The sequence below is a fragment of the Ictalurus punctatus genome, chromosome 13, assembly GCF_001660625.3.
Source record: "Ictalurus punctatus breed USDA103 chromosome 13, Coco_2.0, whole genome shotgun sequence".
NCBI lineage: Eukaryota > Metazoa > Chordata > Actinopteri > Siluriformes > Ictaluridae > Ictalurus > Ictalurus punctatus.
This window is the reverse complement of record NC_030428.2, coordinates 23983166-24009876: the sequence shown is the minus strand read 5'-3', so window position 1 is coordinate 24009876 and position 26711 is coordinate 23983166. Positions and strand designations below refer to the sequence as shown.

General features: G+C 40.1%; 1 protein-coding gene across 1 annotated transcript in view; it reads right to left on the bottom strand.

The window, feature by feature from the left end:
- Window positions 1–26146, bottom strand: part of chrm3b (cholinergic receptor, muscarinic 3b) — a 113597-nt gene extending 87451 nt beyond the window's left edge. Inside the window, exon 1 of the mRNA XM_017484339.3 lies at window positions 25762–26146. The gene's annotated coding sequence lies outside the window, so the exon portion shown is untranslated. The remainder of the gene's footprint in view (window positions 1–25761) is intronic.
- Window positions 26147–26711: the final 565 nt, after the last annotated feature.

Genomic DNA, 26711 nt, shown 5'->3' with positions numbered 1-26711 from the left:
TCTCCGTTCCTGCTCCAACATCTTGTGCTTTGAAGACAAGAAATTGTCGACTACATGTATTTTCCCCCTTTTAAATTCTTCCACTTCCACAAAGCTGCACATGTTTCAGTTCTGTTCGATTGCACAGGGTAAATTAAACACGACTCCATAGTTGTCATGACTTAACAGGTTTTAGCTTGTGCCCTGGGTGCCCTGCCACTACATAGGGAGCCGACTTCCAATCTAACCACATAATAAGACACATATGTAAATTTTCCAAGAACCATTAATTAGACTTAATGACCCATAATTTATTTGATTCTGTCGTGCAGAGTTCCTTTGTAGAATTGTATTCCCTAACAGGAGCTTATGAGATCCAGAGCTGACAGATGTACAGCCTTATTGATGTTAAACAACGCGAATCCTGACTCCATGCCTTATTGAACACACATCTGTCTCGATGATGAATCAAGCAGCAGCTGTTTAGAAAAGTGTGGCTTATTTGCAATTAGGGATGTCACGAGAACCGATACTTCGGTACCAAGTCGGTACCAACATTCTTAAAACGTGACGGTACTTGTTTTTCTGGAGTAGCGTGGGTACCGTTTGTTATGACGGTACCGTGGTTGCAATTCTTCCGGACCTGATGGGGGCAGCAGATACGCCAAGTGTGAGCTCCGCCGCGACTCGTTGAGAGGAAAGGTGGTAGGGAATATGGAAATACTTCGCCTTCGAGGCGGATGACAACAAACGTATAATTGATGCTCTGAAGCCGGTGCGCAACCGATGCTATCGTTCATTTCAAAAAAGCGAGGAAACACCCGGAATTTGGCGAAGCACCTGAAAGACGGTCCTATATTATATTTGTTTGAGGCAGCTGGCATTGTTGCCGTGAAACCAGCTAACGTTATGCTCCATGTAATGTTAGCGATAGCCTGTTAGTTGTTAACGACGCTAACTCATTGCGATGTTATAAACTACCTCCTAATGGGCCACCATGCATCGCCATTCAGCCCGTGTCCTGTCAGCATGTAGCCTAATGTCACTAATAATTATTCAAATGTTCATGCTTTTAATAAATCTTTTTATCCTGCCACCATATCAGTGAATTTAAACTAATGCTTGCATTCAGAGTATAAGGTGTGTGTGTGTGTGTGTGTGCGCGCGTGTGTTTAGGAGTGCTGCACCTCCACTGTAGCCTCCACTCGTTGTCAGACAGTGTTTGATAACTAAAATCTCTCTCTCTCCCTCTCTCTCTCTGCCCGTATCAGCCAGACTAGGATGTCCTCCAGGAGAGTTTTTAATTTAATAATTTTTTTAATTTTATTTTTATACCACACCGTGGTATCGACTTTGGTGTCGAGTATCGTGTACTTTTGGTGGTATCAGTACCGACTACTAGATTTTTTTGGTATCGTGACATCCCTATTTACAGTGGTGAACCACACTGAAGCATGATACAAGAATAATAAACAGTAGAAAGATCCATAATGCATAAAAGGGGTGCTTTCAGTGATGATTAGAAGCGATTACACCAACAATTACACTAAACCAAACTAGGTTCTTGAGGATTCTTGATGAGTGGCGTATACAACAGTTAATTCCGGTTCACTAATCTGATTGGACCGAGCAGTGTTCCAAGAATGCTTATATTTAGTATAACCACACTGGGATGTTTCACACTCCACTTGTCTGTGATCGCCGAGTAAAATTCCACTTCTAGCAGCAGTCCAACTGAAACGATCTCTATAGTAGTGTTAGCAACATCATCAGCGGAACATCATCAACATCTTCTTCTTCATTATAACTTCCGACTTAAGACGTGAAACTTCATGGGATTGAGATGAAAAGGAAGAAGGGAAGCTAATTCCCACCGGATGCACTTGTAACAGGAATGTACAAATCAACGCGAGCGAGCTAGCCAGCTAGCCGGCTGGCCATAAAGTGAGCGCGTCTTCTTCGGGATCCATTTCCGCTAGCAGAGCGAAAATTAACAAATTACTTGGCCGTAGTGTGTCCGAAATGTCAGTTCCTCAATGTTCATTTCTTATTTATGAAACTTGTACAAAAGCAATACCGCGCTCACGATCGTGCGGCTGTACTGAATACCTGACATATCCTGAATGCTGATATTCACTATAACCATACTTTTGCTTGTGCAATATTGCTTAATTAGAAATCATGAGATCATGATGTGCGGAACACGATGAAATTCCTACATTACTGTAGCAGAGCATGGAAGCTCCATTTCTAGCTGATGTTTGTGTATGATGGATGGTCTGGATTTGTAATTACTGATTTACTGCAGGTTTGTACTGCGATAGCCAAACTCTTGAGCAAAATTAACTGCTATTTAGTATTTACTACATTATAATAGAGTGCCAAGAATGCTGTGTATACTCCTAGAGTTACAAGGAAACCATGACTGTGAACGCCTGGTTAAAATTATTCGTGGCAATGTTTTTGTTCTCAAGTCAGTTCCTGACAAATGTGCTCCATGTGTAATGCGTCAGTGGCGAGACGGCAAGTACAACCATGACTCAGTCGCCCCGTTCATTCCTTAAAGACACTTCGCTGTTGTTTGTTCTTTTGAAGAATTGTGCCATTTTTTGAAACGAATATTTATGATTATTATAGAATATTATTCGGAGTACGAGTTAGGAGAGGAGGAATGAGGACCAGAGGGGCTGGTGGAGGCTTAGGAATATCTCTCGTTATTTAGGAAAACAAACCAGACTTTTTGTACAACCAGAATTGTGGCAGTTGAGTACTGTCTCTTCTAAGTCTAGCAGGAAAAACAAACAAACAGATGTTATCTGGCACTAGCACATCTGCTCATCAAATCACAGTGTGTCTAACCAGCTTCATCTGAATCTCAATAGCTAAACAGGTTTTGTTGTTTTGGGGTTTTTTTTAATGAAATGAGCAGGGATAAATAAAGCTGATGGCCTGTCTAGAATCAGAACTCAAAATTGCACCACAGGAAAAAGAAAGGTGAGAAAAGTAACTACAAATGAGATTTCTAATTTAAGCTAAATAAGAAACCTTATCAGATTTAATTTGTTTATATATACACATCACCATTTATGGGTCAGCCACATGGTAAAATCTACTCTCCAAGTACACAAACTGCATCTCAGATGGCATGCAATGCACACGATACACTCTTTTGGTAGGGGAAATTAAAATCTGACCGATCGAAATCAAAGGCAATGTGGAACCCCACTTCACCGGCCCGTAAGAAGATCCTCCACCTTATGTCCTTGTTCTTATGCCCTTAAAAATGGGAACTGTATCGTCTGGTAAGAGGCAGAGCACAAGCGCATAGAATGTTTAGTAGGTGCAAACCAACAACCATCATCATAATCCACAGTATTATACGGAAAAACGTCCAGGCAGCATCAAAAACGGCAAATCCATATTACCAAAACCAAAGATCAGGAATTAGAAACAAGGAAACACTTGAACCCAGGCTCGGAAATGCACATTCACTGAATGAGACTGAACCGAAGACAAATAAATGAACACAATGGGAAACCCCGCCAAGTGCAGAAAAGGGGATCAGAACCAGGAAATTTTTAAAAATTCAAAAAAAAAATGTCACAATAAGAACACGGCCTGTCCGCCCTTCTCTGATTCTGGGATTCATGACAGGAATTCTCAATGATTCTTCTTTGAATCCCCTCTGATAAGGAAACCCTCTGCTATAGGGATCTATATAGAACCTTTTAAGATCTATGTCAACCATAACCACAAACCATTTCAAGAACCATTTAGGGTCTTAGATTAAGCTTTTTGTTGTAAGAGTGCACCGTTTATAGCTCCCTTTCTACTAAGATTAGCTAAGACTGAGTAAAACGTTTTTATTTAGTTAATAATAATAATAATAAGACATTTGAGAAATATACGCTGCCTTTTTAAGACATTGCACTGTATTTTGACACACTGCATAATGGAGCAGAAAAACCATGTGATGTGCATGCTGAGTTATTCTCCAGGTAACTAGCCTAGTTAGAACTTTCACAAAAAAAAAAACATCTACCCCAATAAGGCAGAATTAGCTATAAAGTGTACAAACAATGAGAAGACATCTAAGCCTCCCTTGATATACATTTGTCTGCATGTGCATGTATCAATTATAGTCAATTTCCCACAGCATACTTGACTACTATCAAAGCAGGCATTAAGGATATATATATATATATATATATATATATATATATATATATATATACATCTTTACACACTAAACGAGGCATAACCTTACAAAATGAGCTCAGTTATACGGTCTATACGACTCCTCTCAGGTCTGAGAATACACAGTCTTTCCCAACAGCAAAAACAATCCAGACCACCACCAGACGTGAGCCAAGTGCTCAGACAGATCCTCCTTCAAGATTGTCCTGGCCTTTTATTGTTCTGAAATCATGATTGTTCTTATCCAGCCAGTCTTCACTGATCTCTCACCTGGTCTGGAGCAGGTGACTTAGGGTGCACCGAAAGGAGAGCAATCTGTGCCGTTCCAAAGAAACACACGCACGTCTGACTCCTTTGAGCTCCAAATCAAAACCGGACACACCGAGTTTCATCTTATCCAACTCTACTATGGAAGATCATGTCTGAGAGAAGATAAAAAATATATTCTCAGGAGGGCAAAACACCTTCCTTGCAGAACTCAAAACTCACTATAGTAAAGAGGGGGGGGGGGGGGGGAAGAAGAGCAATGGAGGCTTTACATTTTTTCAAGCTTCAAACATGCCAGGAGAAAAAAAAAACTCATTTTAGACGGTGGTGACCTATATACCTGTGATGTAGGCATGCAATGATATTCAACTTTCATGTCATACTGTAGGCCTATTTAAGTGAGGGTAGGGGGGCTCTATCCAAAATAGACATCTTCCATCCTAGGTAGTCTTCAGTAAAATGGAACACAGGTACAGTGCTGAATCTTTAAAAATGTCTGCTATAATCACATTGCGCATGGTGAATATTCTACCACAGACTGAATGCTTTCTTTAACTGTGCTTTATTCTGCATTCAGTCCATACAGGATTTCACTGAGTTTTTTTGTGATTGTTACAGCCAAAAATGCTCGATTTTGCTGCTGCTTTTTTTTTATTTATTTATTTTTAAAATAAATCTCGATACAATTTGCAGAGTTTCTTGTGCTTTTTTTTTTGCGGGAAAACGACTCGAATTGCTCAAATTGCAGTTGCGCGAAACTGTTTTGCACGATCGTCTTGTCGGTAAATGAGACCTTTTAGCTGCACTCATGTTCGGCGGACGCGAACCGGAGACGGCTTTGGCCGAACGCGTGCCGTGACGGTAATCTTCGGTAATTTAGAGACACTGTGAGCTCCTCGCGGATATTGCGGAGTTTCCTTGATTTCGCGTTCAGTTTCTGCGTTCGATCCTGAAATCCCGGACGGAATGGTTTTATTGTATAACCAAAATGCAAACGTTTTCATACAAGTTGGCCTGTGCAATGTTTGTGAATTGTAAGCATGACACTACGCGGGAAAAAAAATACAAGTAATCACAGGGTTAGGATGGGAGAAGGAAGGATTTCTGCCTTCATCCCTCACGTGTGGCTTACGGCAGCGATTTGACTCTTTGCGCTCGATTTCACAGTAAAACCGTGCCTCATTACAGAAGCCAAAATAGCCAGGTCCGTTCTGACTGACTGACTGTGTCCTTGTGGTCTAAAAGTCAAAGAAACCTTTTGAACATCGTGAAAGTGTGTGTGTGTGTGTTTGTGTGTGGGAGGGCGGGGGGGGTTCTATAAATGTGTGACAGTGCAGTTTCACAAAAGGATGCCATTTGAGAACAGAAAAACACACAAAAACACAGATACCTCTGAAAGAAATTGGAAAATTCCTGAGCCCTATACGTGTCCCACCCCTCTACTGGCAAAGCAACGCTTGCGTATTGACACATGACTAGCTCTTATCATTTATGACTGCGCCAGATGTATCCTAAATAAATGTGGCACATTTCTTGATCTGAGCAAATCATAAACATACACACACAAAAAAAAAGACATCTTATCATAAAGGTTGATTTTAAATGACTGCACAAAAAAAAGGCCCACAAACAATAATAAATGAATGCGATTCGACGCCTGTCGACTCAAAACACCGTCCCAGAGATCCCCTTATCACCATTCCCTCCTTTTTCATCTCGTCACTGTAGCTTTCCAGGGAAACATCTGTTTTGTATTACCTATATTACATTTCTATTATGATTCTTCAAAGCGTCCTCTTCGAAAGGCGCTAAAGGAAATGAAAATGATCATTACTGTAACGAAGCCCACAAAACATCACACAGAGACGCACCACCGTGAGCACAAACGGTCCCATCCATCTTGGTTGTGACAAGAAGGATGAGAGCAACACTTACAACTAAGAAAGAAGATGTATGTCTAGCTGCAGGCCATTTAAAAACACCACTTTGCTGTCTCTCTACATTAATATTCGGCACCGGTAACTCAACACGGGGCTGGATGGTGTGCGTCACTCAGTATTTCAGAGTGCAGTTTTCCGTATGTTTTGCAGATTACCGTGCTGTGTTTTATTATTCCACTGGAATGAAGTGGCTGAGAAAGCTGCAGCATGGAAAAGAAATGATCAGGAGTGGGTTTCCCGGTTCTCCTGCAATACTGACAGCACACTGGGATAAAAAAATAAGTGAATAAAAGTGTAATATTGCAGTATTTATTTCATTACTAGGAAAACTTCATTAAAAAGAATGCCATTATATACTGCCTGTCGGAAAAACAGGGGAGACAATTTCGACTTTCTAAAATGTGCTTTATTCGAAAGGAATTATACGAGCTAAAAGGCAAACACACCCACACACACGCACCAGAAAACCACCTCGGCCGCACGAGCATTATATAAAATTGATCAGAGAAAAATCTGTTCAGTCATCGCCGATTTCTGTTGCTTTAAATAAAGAGTTGATACATGAGTCGTGTATCTTTCATGTTACATGTGGACATCTCATCCGTTGTTTTAAAGTGAAATGGCACTGGGGTATCACTCGTATTATTATTCGTTTAGCAAATGAGAATTAAGCATGGGTAAAGCATGCCTCGGCTAACTAGGACTTTCATGATTATGAATTTTACTGTGGATTTGATAAAGATTTAAGATCGAAGTGCTTTATTTGTTGGCTTCGTGTCACTCACAGCAGTAGACCATAATGCACATACACATACAGTATATATGAGAATTTCCATGTAGCTTATAAATTGTTGAAACATGCATAAATAAATAAATAGATGGATGGGTGGATAAATGGAGGGATGGAGGGATGGATGGACGGACAAACAGGGAGGCTGGCGGGCAGAGGGGCAGCCAGACAAACAGACAGATTAGATAGATAGATAGATAGATAGATAGATAGATAGATAGATAGACAAACAGACAGATAGATAGATAGATAGATAGAGAGATAGATAGATAGATAGAGAGATAGATAGAGAGATAGATAGATAGATAGATAGACAGATAGACAAACAGACAGACAGATAGATAGATAGATAGAGAGATAGATAGATAGATAAACAGACAGACAGATAGATAGATGGATAGATAGATAGATAGATAGATAGATAGACAGATAGATGGATAGATAGATAGATAGATAGATAGATAGATAGATAGATAGATAGATAGATAGATAGAGAGATAGATAGATAGATGGATAGATAGATAGATAAACAGACAGATTGAGACAGATAGACAGATAGATAGACAGATTGACAGACAGACAGACAGATAGATAGATACATAGATGCTTACATGTAACAGAATATACAATACACACACACACACACACACACACACACACACACACACACACACACCTTAACCAAATGACCAAAATGGAATACAGTAAGTACAATAAGAGTACAATAAATAAACGTAAATATATAACATGTGTAAGTAAGGAGAGAGAGAGAGAGAGAGAGAGAGAGAGAGAGAGAGAGAGGAAGAACGGTGTACACAAATCCCTTTGGTATGACATCACATACATTTTGGCATACATGATTGTTGTTTAGTGCATTTTGATCGAGTATGGAAACAGATGCGGTGAGAACTACCTGCAGGAGATCGTTCTTTCAGAGTTGTGCTGAAACGGGATTATGAATATTAATTTTTTACGAATGCATTATTCATTATTAATTATTAAGAATGTGACAGAGCAGTGAAATGGGAAGTGCCGGTATGGGAAAGTTGCCTCTCTAACTACTTAATCTAAACGTCTTCCCTCCACACAGCTACTCTGCTTTATCACCTGTTTCACAGCGTCACTTCTCGTACAGGGATCTTTAAAAGCACAGTATTATAAAGTCGAGAAATGTTTTAAGTGGATTTGTTGAACTTTATATTGCCAAATTCTCTTTTGCGTGTATTAGTGGAAAAATCCGGTCTTCTGTTAAAGGTGTTCAGGATGGTTTGATAGAATTGTATTTAGAAAAGTCACTGACATCAGGAAGTGGTCATCATCCTTTAAGAAAACGAGAAGCAAAGCAATAATAATAAAAAGAAAAAGATTAGTGTCTTTAGTGGAAGTGACTTCAATGAACCAGCAAAGCGAAACTTAGTGAATTAACACATGGCATATAAAAAAAGCAGATAATTTATCTCTCTCTTTATTATGTTTATGGATTCTATGAATATAGCTAGTAATGGACACACTGCTCTCCTGCTGAACTTAAAGAGTGTACAGTAGATCCATCTGCGAAGACGTGAACATCTTGGTAAATGTATTCAAATTCATTTAAATGTGAAAGTGCGAATATTAACATGGTGGCATGGTGTCTATATAGTATTTCCAAGATATAAAAAAAAAGAAAGAAAAAAAAAAAGAGTGCTGTGGATGGGTCTCATAACCCCATTACATTCCCAACACAAAAGCACCCCAAGGCAGGCAGAAAATCACTTCAGATCAGAACAAGGGCAAAAATGACAAACTGTACAATGGCCTCGTTAATGACGCTTAATCGAACTCTACCACTCCTCTCGCTGGTGAGATGACCTTGTAAGACCAAAACATGGGTTTGTAATTTCTCAAAGAAATACAGTAATTGTCCACTTTAGACAAAGTTTAAAATACTCTTCAATCAGTGTCAAGCCGAATAAAAGCACTTTTTACTCAGACCAGACGCGCATCTTTCACACTGGCCACCACTTATCAGTGAAAATACGGCTGCTATGCGGTATATGGCTGGTTGACGAAGTTTATTTTTAGTACCACACACAGAGAGTGTAGAAAACGTCCATTTTTCAGGATGCAGATGATGACTACATGGTTTACGGCCATTGTTTTGGGGGGGGGCTTTTTTGCCCCAGAATGTAGTAACAGGGTTTTAAATAATAATTTAGCATTTCCAAAATTGAACTGAGTCAAAATGGATGCTGGTAGCTAGCTAAGTCAAGCATGCAGCCAATCAGGGTGTTCTCTAACTGTATGGACATATAGTACAAAAAGATTTAACCTGTGGGGGGGTTTTTTCCACTCCTAATGCATCTGAGAAAAACAATCGAAATTGCTATCTTAACATCCAAATCCTGGACTGTGTGATCACCCCAAAAAAACAGCCGGCACTGTTGTGATGCCATTGAGCCAAGTGTAGCTTTTTTCCTCTACCAGCCAGCAAGATCTTCCTAGAAACAAGCTTTTTTCCCACTCTCTGTTTTGCAAAGTTAACCAATCTCACGTTCCTACAGGGGTTTTGCTTAAATCACTTTCTGAAAAGGAAGTGTAGTGTTGGGTTCCACACAGAACCTCTGGGGTTCCCTAGAAAGGACAAACCAAAAAACCCTTTTGAGAAGGAACATCTGGAAAACCTCTGGGATAGACATGATGAACATGATGTTCTCCAGACTATACTCATACTACATGTACATCCAACCAGAGGGGCAAATTGAAGAACCCTTTTGGATGCTATTAACTTTTATTTGTCTGAAAGTGTAAATTTTACACAGTGGTGTAAAATTTGGCAGGCATCTGCTTCAATGTGATCTTCAACCCAAAATCGATGCCACGCCATTATAAATGAAAAGAGAGAACCAAATCTCACAAATTACCAACACGTACATTAAAATGACCCCATTTATTTTCCAGATTTGTTCATTCATCAAGGCTGTAACCCAAACAGGCCAAAAAAATCACCCGAGTTCGATCGACAGTGTCCTAATTAGGATGGAGAAAACACAGTCTAGGTAAAGATCATCACAGAAAATTCATAAGAAGTTAAGATAAAATTTTAAAAGGTTAAGATAAGACTGAGGCATCTTTACAGATTATAGTTTTCCCAGTTGATGTCCCTCATCTATAAGGCCAGACTTTACAGTAATAATGCATCCAATGTATCCCAAGGTGGGTGGGTGGCTGTTTTGTGATTGTTGCGGCCAAAAAGGCTAGATTCTGCCGCAGCTTCTTGTTCAAAATTTGAGATGCAACCTTTTTTGTGCTTTTTTTGAGGAAAACTACTTGAACTGTCTAAATCGCAATTGCACTAAATTGTTATGCAGGGTCTTTCACAGTGATGTTTGTTGGTAAATGAGACCTTTTATCTGTACTCATGTTTGACGCACGTGAATCGAAGAGGGCTTTGGCTGAATGCACGTTGTGATGACATCACATGATACGTCTTGACCCAAATCTGCGGTAATTCTGAAGAGTCGCGAGCTCCTCCGAATATTTCTCAGAGTTTCCTTGAGTTTGCGTTCATTTCACAAACTCGAACCCAATCGATGTGTATGCTGTGACGTAGTTCCTGTTTTCGAATAGTTTGCCGGGAGCTTCTTGCTGGTACAGCAAGCGGAGTCCATCGACATCGGATCCGTCTAAAATAATATCAACTATTCTTCGATTAAAGTACATTAAGCACTCAATATGGCAAATGTTCAGCTTGTTCAGTGTGTTGAGTGCAGGATGTTTAGTCATTCTTCCTTCGTCGTTAGTAATAGCTTTATTTATGCTAAGTATATATTAGTTAGCGCTCTGGAGAGGATTCCAACATTAGAAGTGCGCATCCAGACTCTAGAGAGGGTTAGTAAGAGTGACAGCAGTGTCGTTTCTGTAGGGGAAAGTCTGGATGCCTCAATCCCCAACTCCGTCATTAGAGCCCTCGCAGCGGGACGAATGGCAATCGCAAAGCCAAAGTGTCTATCACTAAGGCTCGCCCACGGGAGCACCACTCCTCTCCACTTCACGTGTCCAACAGGTTTGCTCTCCTCAGTGAAGCAACCGCTGAGAACCCTGAAAGAGGTCTGGTTGTAGGAGATTCTACCTTAAGGTATGTGAAATTAGCTAGGCCTTTAAGGCTCCAGCAGCTTTAGTTAGGTGTAAACCGGGAGCCAGGGCGCCGGACATAGCAGGTAATCTTAGGGTCTTAGGCAAGCCTAGGTTTTCAAAGATAGTTATTCATGTAGGGGCTAATGATATACGCCTTCGTCAGTCAGCGGTTAAGAGTAACGATGTAGAGGTGTGTAAATTAGCGAAGGCGATGTCCGATGCAGTAGTATGCACTGGCCCCATCCCACTGTGACATGGAGATGTAGCTTACAGCAGGTTATGGTCGCGGAACTGCTGGATGTCCAGGTGGTGCTCCAAAAACAATGTTGGCTTTATAGATAATTGGAGTAATTTTGAGGGCAAGGCTGGTCTGTTCAGCACCCCCCAAACTTTCACGCATTCAACCATGTTTGTTGATAGTGGGGTGGCTGGCTGCCTTATGTCCCGGGGAGCACTCATGTCTGTGTTACCTTCTGGCTCTCCATTTAGTTATGTTGTCATAACTAGTCTTGCCAGACTCCCTGCTTGCAATCACACAAAGCACATTGTCCTGAACCATTACGGTACAATAACCGTACCTAATAATCTCTCCTTCTCTTTCCCTCTCTCTCCCTCTCTCTTTCTGTCAAGCTACACATGATACTCCTGAAATACCAGTGATCCCGACCCTTTCTGCACTCCGGAAAGGCCCGATCCATCCTGATGCCCTACTTCTGGTTGGAGTCCTCATCAATTGGAAGTCACATGCTGCTGCTGAGGATGGCCCCACATGGTGCAGCATAAAGATCGGTGAGATTGCTGAGGATGGTACCACTTAAAAACCATAAAGATGGCTTTGGACCTCAATTTACATGAACGGTCATACTATGATGGCTAGGACTACAACTGCCACAAACAGTTTTGCACTCATGTCTCCATCAAGCAGATGGAGACATAATTTGATTATGGAAAAAAAGCATAATTTGATTACGACACACTCTGACCATACAATATGTAACTGTTGAATGTGAACTGAACAGAGAACGCATAACCCCGGTAAATATTTATGGACCAAAGCATGACAACACCACATTCTTTAGTAAGTTGCTGTTACGCTTAGCAGTTGTCAAGGGCAAGTGTATAATTAGAGACTTCAGTCTAGTATTAGATCCTTTTAAGGACAGGTCCTCGAAAAAATCATTTAAGTCCAAAGCAGCAAATACTCTGAGATAGGAAATGGCTGATCTGGGGTTGTGTGATGTGTGGCGGACTTTCTGTCCAAATCAAATTGACTACTCTTTTTACTCAAACATTCGTCTTTTTAATCTAACATTCAATAGTTTACATTCAAATGTTATCTTCCTGCATCCATCTCCGACCACAACCCTATTAGATTTACATAGGAACCAGCGATCGCTCCACCCCTCTTCAAAAACTGGAGGCTTAAACCTTATATGCTAAAAGACCCGGAGTTTATTAAATTCATGCCCACTCAGATTCAGATTTTTTTTTAAAGGCCAACGTTAATTCAGCCTCACACTCAAACATTTGGGAGGCGCTCAAAGCTTATATGAGAGGACATATTCTTTCATATGGGGCATATAAACAGTAATTTGCACTTTTTTTTTTCTTTTTTATGAGTGCAGATAAAATATAGTAAATTGATTTATATTATATGGCTATCTATGCAAATCAGCAAGTTATGTTCATGAATGCCACTAAAGATAAAACCTCATTTCATCCACAAAACCGATGGCTCTGATTTCCTTAGTAATCATTGCTCTAATTAGTTGTGTGATCTATTCAGCTCCAGCAGAATCGTACACGTGTGTATTGGTGGTAAATGAATTGAGGAGATCAGCTGCTGCTGGTTATTTCCATCTAGGCCTATTGATGTTCTTTTATGTTTCAGAAGCAGATGGTGCTCTGTGCTTTGTGTCGCTGCTGTAACAAGGTAATTTCCCTTATGGCGTCAATTAAGTACGCATGTATCGATTGTCTTATCCAAGTGGTGGCATTTTGATAGACCAGCTTAATGTGGGATGGCCTGCACTGAACTCCAACTTGCACTGATTACTGTCGACATACTCTCGAACTTTCAGAGCACAAAATCAATTAACGCTTCATCAGAAAAAAGCTTTTGACAAAGTCTGGAGTAAAACTCCAAGGCATCAGTGTACCAGTGTGTGGTGAGCCAGGGTCCGTACCAGTGACCCAACTCGTATACACTATACACTGATTCACGACCTAGGGAGCTAGCGATCTGATTGAGACGCACCCTGTGATTTAGGCATAGATTCGCTGGAAGACGTTTAGAGTAACCCCTTAAAATCTCATTTTAATCCAATACAATAATCTATTTAGCATAATAACCTGCATAAACTGACAAATTATCTACCCATATCACCCAAAACTAGCATAACCTTGTCTGCTAGCGAACTACCTGCTAGGTCACAAACTAACAGTTAGTAATTAGTTGGATTTTACTTGGTTAGTAGACATAGGTGGGATTTCAGTATCTGTGTCTTGATTTACATCATCATATTATTCACAGTATATCACAGTCGATAATCCATATCATAACAATCAAAATATGTTAACTTGAGCCAATAGTTGGCACGATGGTTAGTTAGCAGCCACCGTTTGTCACAGAGCAACCACAAAAGCATCACTAACATTAGTTAAGTTAGCTAGCCAGATAGCTAGAAAACCTGCTAGGATAAAGAGCAGCGAGACTGAAATGGGCGGAAAATATGGCCAACAGGTGCGAACAATAATAAGTGTGGGCAGGATTGTTCAGGAATGAAATGGGTATTAAAAAATGCACACCTCCACTTTAAACCAACCCTCTAAGAGCGCTACTAGCAGTACATGACCTGTGAATCACCCAAGCTATCATGTCTACGCTGTTTACTTCAAGCTTGTGAATGTCACTTTTAAGATCCATAGTGAGCTCAGTGCCCAGGGTCACTACATGAGCCCTAAGTACCTGAAGTTTATGTTTGATACTCACTAGCTGCAAGGCCTCAGTTACTGTGTTTGTGTTTCACATAGCAGGCGTCTGGCTACGAAAAAAGCCTCGCGACATCAGGCCAGAGTCACACTAACGACCTGTCAAAGCTGTCAGCTGAAGTAAATGACCAGTCAAAGACCCGTTTAACCCTAATAAAGCCTTGTAGGCACTCGGTGCCAGACGGACGCAATAGACATCAGCTAATGCAAGGGCTCGTGTCTGGGTGAGTGAAAGATTATGCTAAATGTAGCCTTTCTGTGTGGCACGCAGCATCATGTAAAAGCACACCATTTTTCCTCTATATTCAATTCATTTCAATGTTATGTTACTGAGTGATTTGTTTAAATTATGCTCTGACTTTTGTTTTAAATTATGCATCATCCATCCAGGTGGTGTCACTTTCGCAGGCTGGATTCCACTCTGAGTTTGGAATTCTTTTCCCCTGTGTGTACATGTTGCTGACGATTAAAACTTTGAAAGTTTCTGGAAATTAAAATCTTCTGAGTCTGAAGGGTTTTTTTTTTGTTTGGTTGTTTTTTGTTTGTTTTTTTTCCACACCGCATGCAGCCTTGCTGAATAATGCTATCAATCTTGCATTTTTTGCTCAAAGGGTAAGTCTATTTTAGGAATGGCGTGCAGGGCTGAGCAGATAATAATGACGTACATCAGTGAGATTTACTCCAGCGTTGTGCCCTGGAATCAGTCAGTCACACAGCTGAGAATGTTATTCACACCTTGACAGGCTAATTCATTTCCTGTCTCTCTCTCTCTCGCTCTCTCGCTCTCTCTCTCTCGGGACAATTATTCAGTCGTAAAAAGATTGTTGTTCTCTTCTGGATTATGTGTACCCAGATGCTGAACATTTTTTCCCTTACAAAACAGAAAGTGTTCCTGAATAGATGGATGATGGTGTTCAGAATAAAATCCTCCATCTAGCAGTGTAAATATTTGAGACAGGAGTCACATTTCTAGGTCATGGCCGTGTTCCTCGGAAGGTGCGTGCTGTGACTGTTAAAGAAACACGTCACCCCAAAAAAAAAAAAAAAAAAATCGCTAATAATGAATGAAAGTCTGTAAGAAATTAGAAATGATGAGCCATGTTAGCAGGGATGGTATAATTGTGTAGCAGGGCTACACATCAGATTATTTGCTGCTCACAAACGTCTTACAGAGGAATGTTTTGGATTTTTGTAAAAGCGAGCAACACACCACCATCGGCGCTTGGTTGAATGGGATAGTCATGTCAACGCATCACAGCCTACAGACATGACCGCTCAGGACTACAATTCCTAACGCACAGCTTCACTGTGTCATGTTATAATCACCTGACTCCTGCTCTCACACACACACACACCTATTTTCCATCACACGATATTAAAAGAATTCCAAACCATGTTCCATGCCTTTGTTCTAGCTGTTGATATATAGCTGTTTATGATCTTTGTCCTTCTCATTTGTACATCTCATCTTGCCTAGACTAGAAAACGTTGTTAGCATTAAGGGAACGGTCCTCTCCTGGCTCAGGTCTTATTTGACTGATCGCTATCGGTTCGTAGATATAAATGGCGACTTCTCCGCGCATTCCGAGGTAAAGTTTGCTGTTCCACAAGGTTCTGTTTTAGGCCCACTGCTTTTTACTTTATATAGGCTACCTCTGGGTCAAATTATTCGTAAACATGGAAATAGCTTCCTCTGTACATCTCATCTTGCCTAGTTTATCCTGTTTGCCTGACTTTCACCCGTTTTTGTTTTTATTTTCCCGCCTATCCCGCCTGACAGGTATGAAGAAGCGAGGTTGGGGCTGATTTCTTTCTAGCCCACACTGTGGATTCATGCAGCCTATCAGTAACAGTCGTGTCCGGTGATTGCATGGCGCGAAACCCATAGATCTGATGAGCGGTGATTGAGAAGGAGATGCGGTGAAAAAAGTGGATTATTTACTCTATCATCCTTTTTCTGCCTAAAACGCATTTTGGGGAGAAACTAAAAGTAGATAGACTACGCAGAGATTGTCCAATCGAAGTACACAAAAGGACAAGGGACAGAACCATAAGTTTAGTTGTTTTGTCGTTGTTGTATTTTTTTTTTAAACAAAATCTCAAATTTTCTGTTTACCATGTTTGATTGTGAGAAGAAACACGTTCAGGAAGCTGGTAAAGCAATACGGATTTTATTTCATCCATCCATCCATCTTCTATACCGCTTATCCTTTTCAGGGTCACGGGGGAACCTGGAGCCTATCGCAGGGAGCATCGGGCACAAGGCGGGGTACACCCTGGACGGGGTGCCAGTCCATCGCAGGGCACAATCACACACACACACTCACACACCCATTCATACACTACGGACACTTTAGACACTTTAGACACGCCAATCAGCCTACCATGCATGTCTTTGGACTGGGGGAGGAAACCGGAGTACCCGGAGGAAACCCCCGCAGCACGGGGAGAACCCTGGAGGAGTGACGCGAAAAACCCCGGACCCTGGAGGTGTGAGGCGAACGAGCTAACCACTAAACCACCTTGCACCCCCAGATTTTATTTAGAAATCACAAATCCAGCTGTGTACTGTATCTGCCTTTACGTGTGTGTGTGTGTGTGCAATAATTTTTATTATTAAGCTATTAGGTTTCAGCCGTCATGTTTAATATCATGACCAGCTCTCATTGGGTGAAGTCTTCCTTCAAGCTCAGTTTCAAGTTTGACGTTTAAACTTTTTTTTTTCTTTTTTTTTAAAGAAAGAAACTAATCAAATTTACACCACGGTGCTGTTGAATTCAACCGGTCCAGTGAATCGGTTGAATTCTGATCGCTACGATCGTGCGGATTGGCAGTTTTGACAGTAGGCTTTACTTCGAAACCATTAACTTACATTAAGGTTCTCATTGTAATACTCGTTCACTAAGACGTGTATGACAGATGTGCTACAAAATCAAAGACTAATAAACAGTCGTTGTTGCTGTGTTGTCATTTAACAATGAGAAGTATAAGTGCCACTACGGTGAACTTTTCTGTTTATTTATAGGAAAGTATTATTTAACATTTAGGGAAGGAGTCTCCGATGTCAGCACTCTGTAACGGTTAGCACGTTTTCCGCCGCAATAAAATCTTCAGGACAGAGGACTATGCACGTTTTGGTTGGTGAGGAAACAACTCTGTGTAGATGCATTCACACATTATACAAGTGATTCGTTTGATAATATGCAACCCGATGTACCCGAATGTAGTTAGTCAGCCGAAGATGTGTTTGGTGCCCAATGTTGCTTTGCAAATACTGTATCTGCCTCAGACCGTATCCAGTTTTTTAGTGGCAAGCTGCTTTTTCATCAAGCTCAGGTGTGATTCAAGTGGTAGAGCGGGTCGTCCATTAATCGTAGGGTTGGCGGTTCGATTCCCGGCCCACATGACGCCACATGCCGAAGTGTCCTTGGGCAAGACACTGAACCCCGAGTTGTTCCCGATGGCAAGTTAGCGCCTTGCATGGCAGCTCTGCTACCATTGGTGTGTGAATGGGTGAATGAGACTCAGTGTAAAGCGCTTTTAACCATATATAAGTGCACCATTTACCATTTTAACAGGAAGTAACTTGTCTCACAAGCGTTCCTCAATAATAATTACATTTCGTTCGGTAATTGTTATTGAAAGATAATCACAAGCGTTGTATTCCTTACATATTACATCCTAATGGTAATAGATTACAGTTAAGGTTCCGGTTGTGTTTCTGTGATTATTTCAATTCATTTGCTGTCTTAGTTTCTCTTGCTACAAAGTATTTCAAGGTTAAAACTTTAATTAGTGATAAGAGCTCAACATGGCTGCCTGTGAGTAAAAGTCGCATTAATGAACTCCGTCAGTGAGTGAGTTTCGGCTCACTCGTATTTCATCATCTTCGGCTTGCCTCGGTCGATTATGCGCATGAGAATGTCTTTCTTGAAATGCTGATGTTTTTCGTGATCTAATTGCCTCCGGCAGCCTTTAAAACAAGAGGGTCAGGAAACTATTTACCAAACTTAAGCAGCTGAATATACTATGGCGCTTTGAATGAAACCTCAGTGATGACTCACATTTAAAAGATATACACAAGTGCTGCGTTCACAATACGCACCCCGGCGTATCCCAGTGTAGTCAGTCAGCCGCAGATGTGTTTGGTGCCTAATGTTGCTTTGAAAACATCTGCATCACACGACGTCCAGTTCATCAGGCTCATGACGGAAATATTCTGATATGGTTTAAGACACAGCGTGACGTCTCGTAATCACTTGTTTCGTTAACAGAATCGTTTCGTTCAAGTTCTTGGTCCTGTCTTCCAATGTCTGGGGATGAAATTGAACCCGAACGCTGGAGGTCATGTAGATGACTTAGTGTTCCTGAAATTAAATGTGTAAATATGGACTATCGCTACCATTTTTACACAGTCGCTTATTTAGAAGAATGCTTTGAAAATGCTGTTTGGAGTATAATAAAATTCAAGCGCCACTTCCAAATACTTAAAGTATATTGCTGGTTAAATAAAATTAACCTTGGGTCTTCAGTACAACACTAAAGAAACCCATCGAACTTCATTGATGTGAGAGAAAATGTATGTAATTACTTGCTTGTATTTTACAGACATCAACAAAACTAAATGTTCTGCATCACAACTGTACATATCACTGTTTATACATGGGATATATTTCGAAAGCATTCTCCTTGTCACAATTCAGTCCAGACAAACCTAGTGTATGACCATAAAAACCAAGCGCAGCAGTCCCCGGATGCTCTGACACCATAAATACATTATTTAACTTACAGTCAATGAGAATTTAAACAGCTGAGTGGCTCTGGTGAGACGTTCTGTACTTCCGACCCCGCTAATGCAGTAATGCAATTTTAACTGGAGTCTATAGCTGAAAGTTTGATATTTTTAGTTAAAGTGCAGATACTTGAACTTGAACTGAGTTCACTTACATAAGGTATGTTGTGCAATGTAAGACACTAAGAATAATACTAAGGGTATTACATTTCTTCCATGTGGTGTAGTTTAAAAAAAAAAAAAAAAAAGGTGAGCTGACCGGCACTCAATCTGCTCATGCAGAAGAATTTCAGAATTATAATTATGCCAAATTAGGACCGATGGGTCAAAATATCCAGCATAAAGATGCTCCACACTAAAGCCATATGCATGCCAAGCTCTCAAATGCACCGTAAACTGTAGGGCCGTCCGAGCCACAGGAACATCTGGAAGACTTCCTAACGTAACATCCGATAAAAAGAGAAATAACAAAGGCTGGTGTTTACGCTGCGTCTGATGACCCCATTAAGAGAACGCCATCTCAGATCCAACACTTGGCTGCTTCACACATCATAAAGAACCGAGGTGAAATGAAAACAAGCCCGGATCATGCCTCTGTGAACCAACGTAATGTTTTCCTGAGTTGCAAACCAGAAGCGCTGAGCTTCACCTTTTCTATATAGCTACAGCTTCTAATTTTTTTTTTATCCCCAAGTCTTGCTGGATAGCAAGCAGTTTAGCTGAATAGAGATCATGAAACATTAATGGATTTGCCTTCTTCGCGTAATCTACATGTAATAACTCTTAAAACTGTCCAAAATAGGGAAGCTCATCTATAATAAGGTAAATCTGAACAGATGGCAATTCTGATGCATAGACCGATAATGACCAATAGTGCAGCCTACTACAAGGGAAGTACCAATGTGAGAATTATAGACTGATGTGAATATCCAGTATTTGTCATGTACTGTACATATGTGCAGATGCAGATGTCATTTCTGTATAATATATTAACGTTCAAGGATGTGTTAGGAAGAAAGATGTGTTGAACCGTAACCACATGTGGCTGACTAACTGCTCATAAATATGTAAGCTCTAAGATCAAATGCCTGCACTTAAATAGCATTTACCGGTAGTAATTATTTTACGCTATTCTAAAGAAAGATAAAATTATGTTAAAGTAAAAAAAAAAAAAACTGCCAAAACATTCCGTTCACCCAAAGTGCAAGGAGTCATCAGAAATCAGTTTGAATTATCAGCCAAATGGATTCATTACATGGCTTCAATACATACTGTATGATATTTAACAATTATCTGCCTATATGATATGATTGTATATTATATATAGACTGCTGGAAAAAGTATTTGACTCCAAAGAACCGCAGTGAGAGCCATTATCTCCAAATGGAAAAACACGGCACAGTAGTGAACCTTCCCAGAATTGGCCGACCTTCCAAAATCCCTCCAAGAGCACAGCAGCGACTCAACCAGGAAGTCATAAAAGAGCCAAGGACAACATCAAAGGATCTACAGGCCTCTCTTGCATCAATAAAGGTCACTGTTCATGACTCCACTATCAGAAAGACGCTGGGCAAAAACGGCATCCATGGAAGAGTTGTGAGGTGAAAACCACTGCTAACCCAGAAGAACATTAAACCTCGTCCGAATTTTGTCAAAACACACCTTGATGATCGTCAAACCTCTTGTTTGTTCTGTGGACTGATGAGTTGAAAGTGGAACTGTTTGGAAGACAGGAGTCCCGGTACATCTGGCTTAAACCAAACAAAGATCTCAACAAAAAGAACATCATACCTATGGTCGAGCATGGTGGAGACAGTGTGATGGTGTGGGGATGCTTTACTGCTTAAGGGTCTGGGCAACTTGCAATATCTGAGGGAAACATGAATTCTACTGTTTACCAGAAAATCCTAAAGGAGAATATCCGGTCTTCAGTCCGTGAATTGAAACTCAAGCTCAACTGGATTATGCAGCAAGACAATGATCCAAAGCATAGGAGTAAATCCTAGTCCTAGAAGTAAGTGAAAGTCTGATCTTCAGTTATCAGAAGCGTTTGGTTGCAGTTATTGCTGCTAAAGGTTCACAACCAGATTTTAGGTTTAAGGTTTAATTACTTTTTCACATGGGTCATAGATATTGAATAACTTTTTTTGCTTTAATAAAAAAAAATAAAAAAAAAATAAAAACAGTATTGTGTGTTTACTCAGCTCGTCTTTGTTTTATGTTTTATTTCGTTTGAAGATCTAAAACTATTTAGTATGAGATATACACAAAAACAGAAGAAATCAGGATGGGGCACATACTTTTTCACTGTGTATGTCTATATGTATATGTATGTATCACAGTATGACCTATAGGTATTATATTATCATACATCTCAACAACTTCCTCTCAGCAGAGACGCCGACTGAATGGAAAAATGAATGATAAAGGTGTCTGAAGTTTACATTAGCAACAACAATGTGTGTTGAAGCTATCAATACACTGAATTATAGTGCACAAGAATTATTAGCATATGTCTATTCAGGTGTGTTAAATATTCACATTTAATTACAATAATGACCATCAAAATAAAATGCCGGCCAAGAAACAGTAAGGATCATTTATTTCCTAATGGGTGCGAGCCTGAATATTGCACTCCATTTATTATAACATTGAGAGAACAGAAGGAATTTGCCTCAGGGAACATTTTAGCACTGACACGTTTTCAGGCCTATGGCGATCGATGTTCATTTAATTATTCATCCATTTATTATATAGAAATGTTTATATGGACATTTATTACATGCTTAGTCAGAAAACTATATCTTTTTTTTTTTTTTTACAATACAGATTAAGTAAACAATAACACAATGCATATGGAAATATTAAAAAAAAAATTTTTTACATCAGTAAAGTAGGATTGTGCGAAAAAGTGATCTCTCGTAAATATCAATAGCTAAAACAACAGACTTACAATGCTATTTGTATATTTAATAATATGCCGACGCACACAGCGCGTCTGAATGCACACCCTTCTCTATACAAATAGAATACATTTATCACACAAAGCCTGCCATCACAGCAGCTTTTCATTATCACACTACAACAAATGCTCCTCAAACCAGGTATCAAAAAGCATTTATGTTACCTTCATAAAACTGAAACAGCACAACAGCTCTGACAGCTCAGCGTGGCTCTGCGCATTAATGAATGTACGCCTCTGTGACAGCAGTCTGTTATACTGATATCTGACTGACAGATTGATGGGTAGCTTTAATATTTCAGCCAGGGCCTAACTTCACTGACAAGAAAATCTGCAGTCAGTGTTAACGCTACACTTGAAGGGTATGATCATATCTGAAATAAATAAACAAAGAAAAAACACACAGATTCCTCAGGAAAAAAAAAAAAGACTATTTTACATCGTAAACAGTCTTGAGTTCTGAACTGCACGATTTTATTGAAAAAAAAAAATCCTTATCCTTCAAAAAGATATGATATAATCCAATCTTTTCCAGTCAGAGCTAAAAAAATAAAAATACTAAAAAAAAAATCCTACACCAAACAAATCCTACAACAAACATTAGTTCAAGGAGATAAATGTGAGCTTAATACCAGCTCCCAGAGCAATAATAGAGGAATAGAAGCAATTCCATGTCCTAAAGGGCTCAATACAGTAAGAAATCTAAAGCAAGGCAAGGGTGTGTGTGTGTGTGTGTGTGTGTGTGTGTGTGTGTGTGTGTGTGTGTTGCAGTATAGAGACAGTGTGGTGTATTACAACCCAGCTTGGTTGACAGAATCATCAATCAATCCACTGGCATCACATTAGAGGTGAAGCCTCTCAGATCACCAAGCATTTAGCTGAGCAAGCACCATGGAAATGACACTCACTCAAAGTCACCATGAGGCAAAAAGAAAGAAAGAGTGAGAGAAAACAGGAGACAGCAGAATGGCAGCTGCAGTACATTTGCAGTCATGTGAGCTTAAAAGGCAAGAACACTTGGAGAGCAGCCAAATAAATATCCTAGATGAATTGCAGCCCAATAACACAACCCCACTGGGCTCCAGTAGCACAATGACTCTGGAAACAAATCCTGCAAGCTGTCTTGGACAGCTACAATCCCACAAGAGACAACTACAGCCCCATTGAACCGCACCAACAGAATCCCACTTGACTTCAACAATTCATCTTAAACGTCTGGAAATACCACAAATTAAACCAGAGGACAAAAAAATAGCATTGCCTTGAGGCTGCACTGCAATAACAGAACCAAAAATTAACCTAAGTGCAAGTCGTGTAACCCTTGGAACCCAACAGCCCAAGACCACACAACTCCAATAAAACAATTCCGCTGAACTCCAATAGCACGAGACCTTCTTGACTTCATCAAAAGCCCAATGAACATCAACACAAGCCCACTTCATTTCAGAACAACCCCCACTGGACCCAAACAATCTAAACCCAGTAATGTCCAAACCCACTGTGCACCCATATTACAACTCTGAAGCCCAAGAGATAACCCCACTGCTCTTTAATAATACAACCCCACTGGACCTCTCCATCCATCCATGGGCAAGACTGAACTGATATTCCTACCAGTGAAAAATACCCCTCAGCTCTACCTGTCGATCACCACTGACACCCCTACTGCACATCTGGCAGACACAGTCGAGAATCTTGCACTCGAATCCTCATACACCCCGTTCGACTTGACGCCTGCTTGTCTCCATTCATATGAATGATCTTCTCTACAGAGCATTTTGCCCTCGGCTGGCTCATAAACCAGGTTCATAAACAAGTTCTCTAAAGCGATTCCATGCATTATAATGTACAATGGTGTTTCTCAATCCTGGTCCTGGAGCACCACTGTTCTTCACATTTGTGTTTTGCTTGCTCCCAACACACCAGACTCAATGTATCAGCTAATGAACAATTCAGAGGAGAAGAGTCACCGAACGATGCAGGGCGGTGATACAACAAGACCAGGATTGAGAAACAGTGTCTTATGGGAAGATGCAGAACCCTTTGATGCATGGATTGAGAAGAGAAGAGTTCTGAATGGGATTCCTGTTGAAAAAGACGACAAACAGTCTCAAGTCTAGGAAAATCTAATGGTGTATGAAGATTTGAGTGGATCTGGTGCTAGAGTGGTCAATGGAATAACACCTTTATTTTCCTCTGTATTTACTTTACATTGATTGCCTTTATCCTACTTTATTTTTTAACTTATTTATATTATGTATGCATTTGGGTTTGAAATGGTCTTTTTTGTTATCTCACAGACCACTAGACAAACTTCAATCTTCAGAATATGAATCTGTTCTGATTAGCAAGGTTTTCAGCAGTTTGTACAGTTTCTAAGTCAGGAAAAGAGCATTCGCTAACAGCTAAATGACTAAATGTAAACAACCACATCGCGGCATTTAACAGTGAACTACAGCATCAGGTACGTCACATGGTCAAAGCATCTAGGAATATTCTCTCTAGAGCAATTCTCACGGTTGAGGCTATCACAAATTCAACCCACAATGCCTTCAGAATTCGTGCCACTACTACAGCCAAGACCACAACCATACTGGACCACAGATGTACTCACCTGGACTTCAGGAAGAATTCTGACTACAAGAATTGCTAATAATTTCCAATTCCACCCTGTCGGTGGTGTTAACATGTATGTTTCTGTTCTACACATGATTGTACCTCACCAAGATCCAGTGTCAACACAAACATGGTCAATCGGTCAACCAACGAATATTACACGGCGTGCGAGTGGAGACGTGCTGAGGGCTTTTAGTGCCTCGACACATTTAAACATATTATAATGAAGGCTAGGTGTTTATATTGTACCTCTTAAGGAGAAATCATTTAGGCTACTAGCCATTGCTTCAATATAAAAATTAAACACGAAAAGATAGACGGAGACAGAGAGACAGAGACAGAGAGGTGTACTGTGTTAGAGCAGGCTCGGAATCCAGGGATTAATTAAATGTTAAATCAACTTTCTCATAACCTTCCAATCATCCCCATCAGATTTGTACATGTTGGGCTAAGTTTCCACATATTTTTCTTGTTTCATTCATATTTTCCTTAATTACAAATATGAGGCAACCTTCTGCACTAATCAACAATCCCTCCTTACATACTCTAAAACAATGATCACAGTCCAGAGTTCTGTAAATAAGCACAATAATAATAATAATAATAATAATAATAATAATAATAATAATAATAATAATAACAATAATAATAATAATAATCAATGAGTCTTGGAATATTAACCGGTTATGCCTGGAATAACCAGTGAATGGAACTAGTTATGTAATTGGTTTTCTTTTGCAAAGTGCACACACCTAACCCTTATATTTACTCAGAGATAAGGTAGTTAAAAAGTCAGGCGTGCGTGCGTGTGTGTGTGTGTGTGTGTGTGTGTGTGTGTGTGTGTGTGTGTGTGATAACTAACAACCAAACGCTGCATGCAATAAAATCCCCTAAACATCATCTTACATTGAAATATCATCTTATCAAAAGTTACCATCTCTGTGTACCCAAATCTAGAGGCAGTAAGAAGCAGAAAGCTTCTCAGTGCCAGTGCACAGCTTTGCTCGAGTCAAAGTGCAACAAATGAAGTGTGATTTTTAAAAAATAAATAAATAAATAAATAAATAAATAAGAACAGAAAAGAAAACACAGAAAGAAAGAAAACTCATACCTCTACTATCTCCATGCGAGCGCGCGCGGCACAACTTCCGTACAGCGCGGAGTCGGTGTCCAGCGCCCTAATCCGGTGGCTTCAACGGCAAAGCAGTTCAACGGAAGCAACAAACGGGGAGGAAAGTCGTGGTTCTCGCGCTCGTGCTCCACGTGAAACTAACGCTGGAATCTGACCGCGCGCTCTACCGGCACTGCGCTATAGAGTGCGCGTAACCGCGCGTCGCCAGGTGGCGCGCCGGGCATTCAAACATGTACCCGGGGATGCACGCGCACTGGTGGAGAGCCGCAGGAATTTAAAAAAAAAAAAAAAAAAGAAAGAAAGAAAGAAAAAGGAAGAAAGAAATGTTTTATTTTGGGAGTTACTATGGTGATTCGGTCACTTCCGATTACATGCAGGAGCACCTGCCACCTGTGGCCACTATGCAATGATGTAGCAACATGTACTAGAATACTATCTATTTAACACAAAGCAGTGTGGTTTGGAGCATACCCTTTGACCTTTTTTTATTATCATCATCATCCCTAATCATATAACTGTGTATCTGACTCCAGTTATTTCTGTTTGATTTGAACGACTCACTATATTCACAGCATGCTGATGCAAAATGATTTTAGTTGGTATATGTAAATAAATCTAAGCCTACTCAAGGGTTATTAAATATGATCTAAGAATGACAAAGGCACTCTCTGTATCTGTTTTCAGGCTGCTGTAAGTGAATGTTCTTGATGCTTTGCTCTGCTGGAAGCAAAACAATAATAATAATAATAATAATAATAATAATAATAATAATAATAATAATAATAATAAGGTCAAGGACCAGCTAAACCACTACATGAATGAGGACAATTTTAAAATGAATAAAGGGACATCTATGGAGCAGATGTTATGTGATGGTGGGCCTTTCTCAACACAGCAGTGATCCTCACACTCAGTGGTGTGTGTGGCGC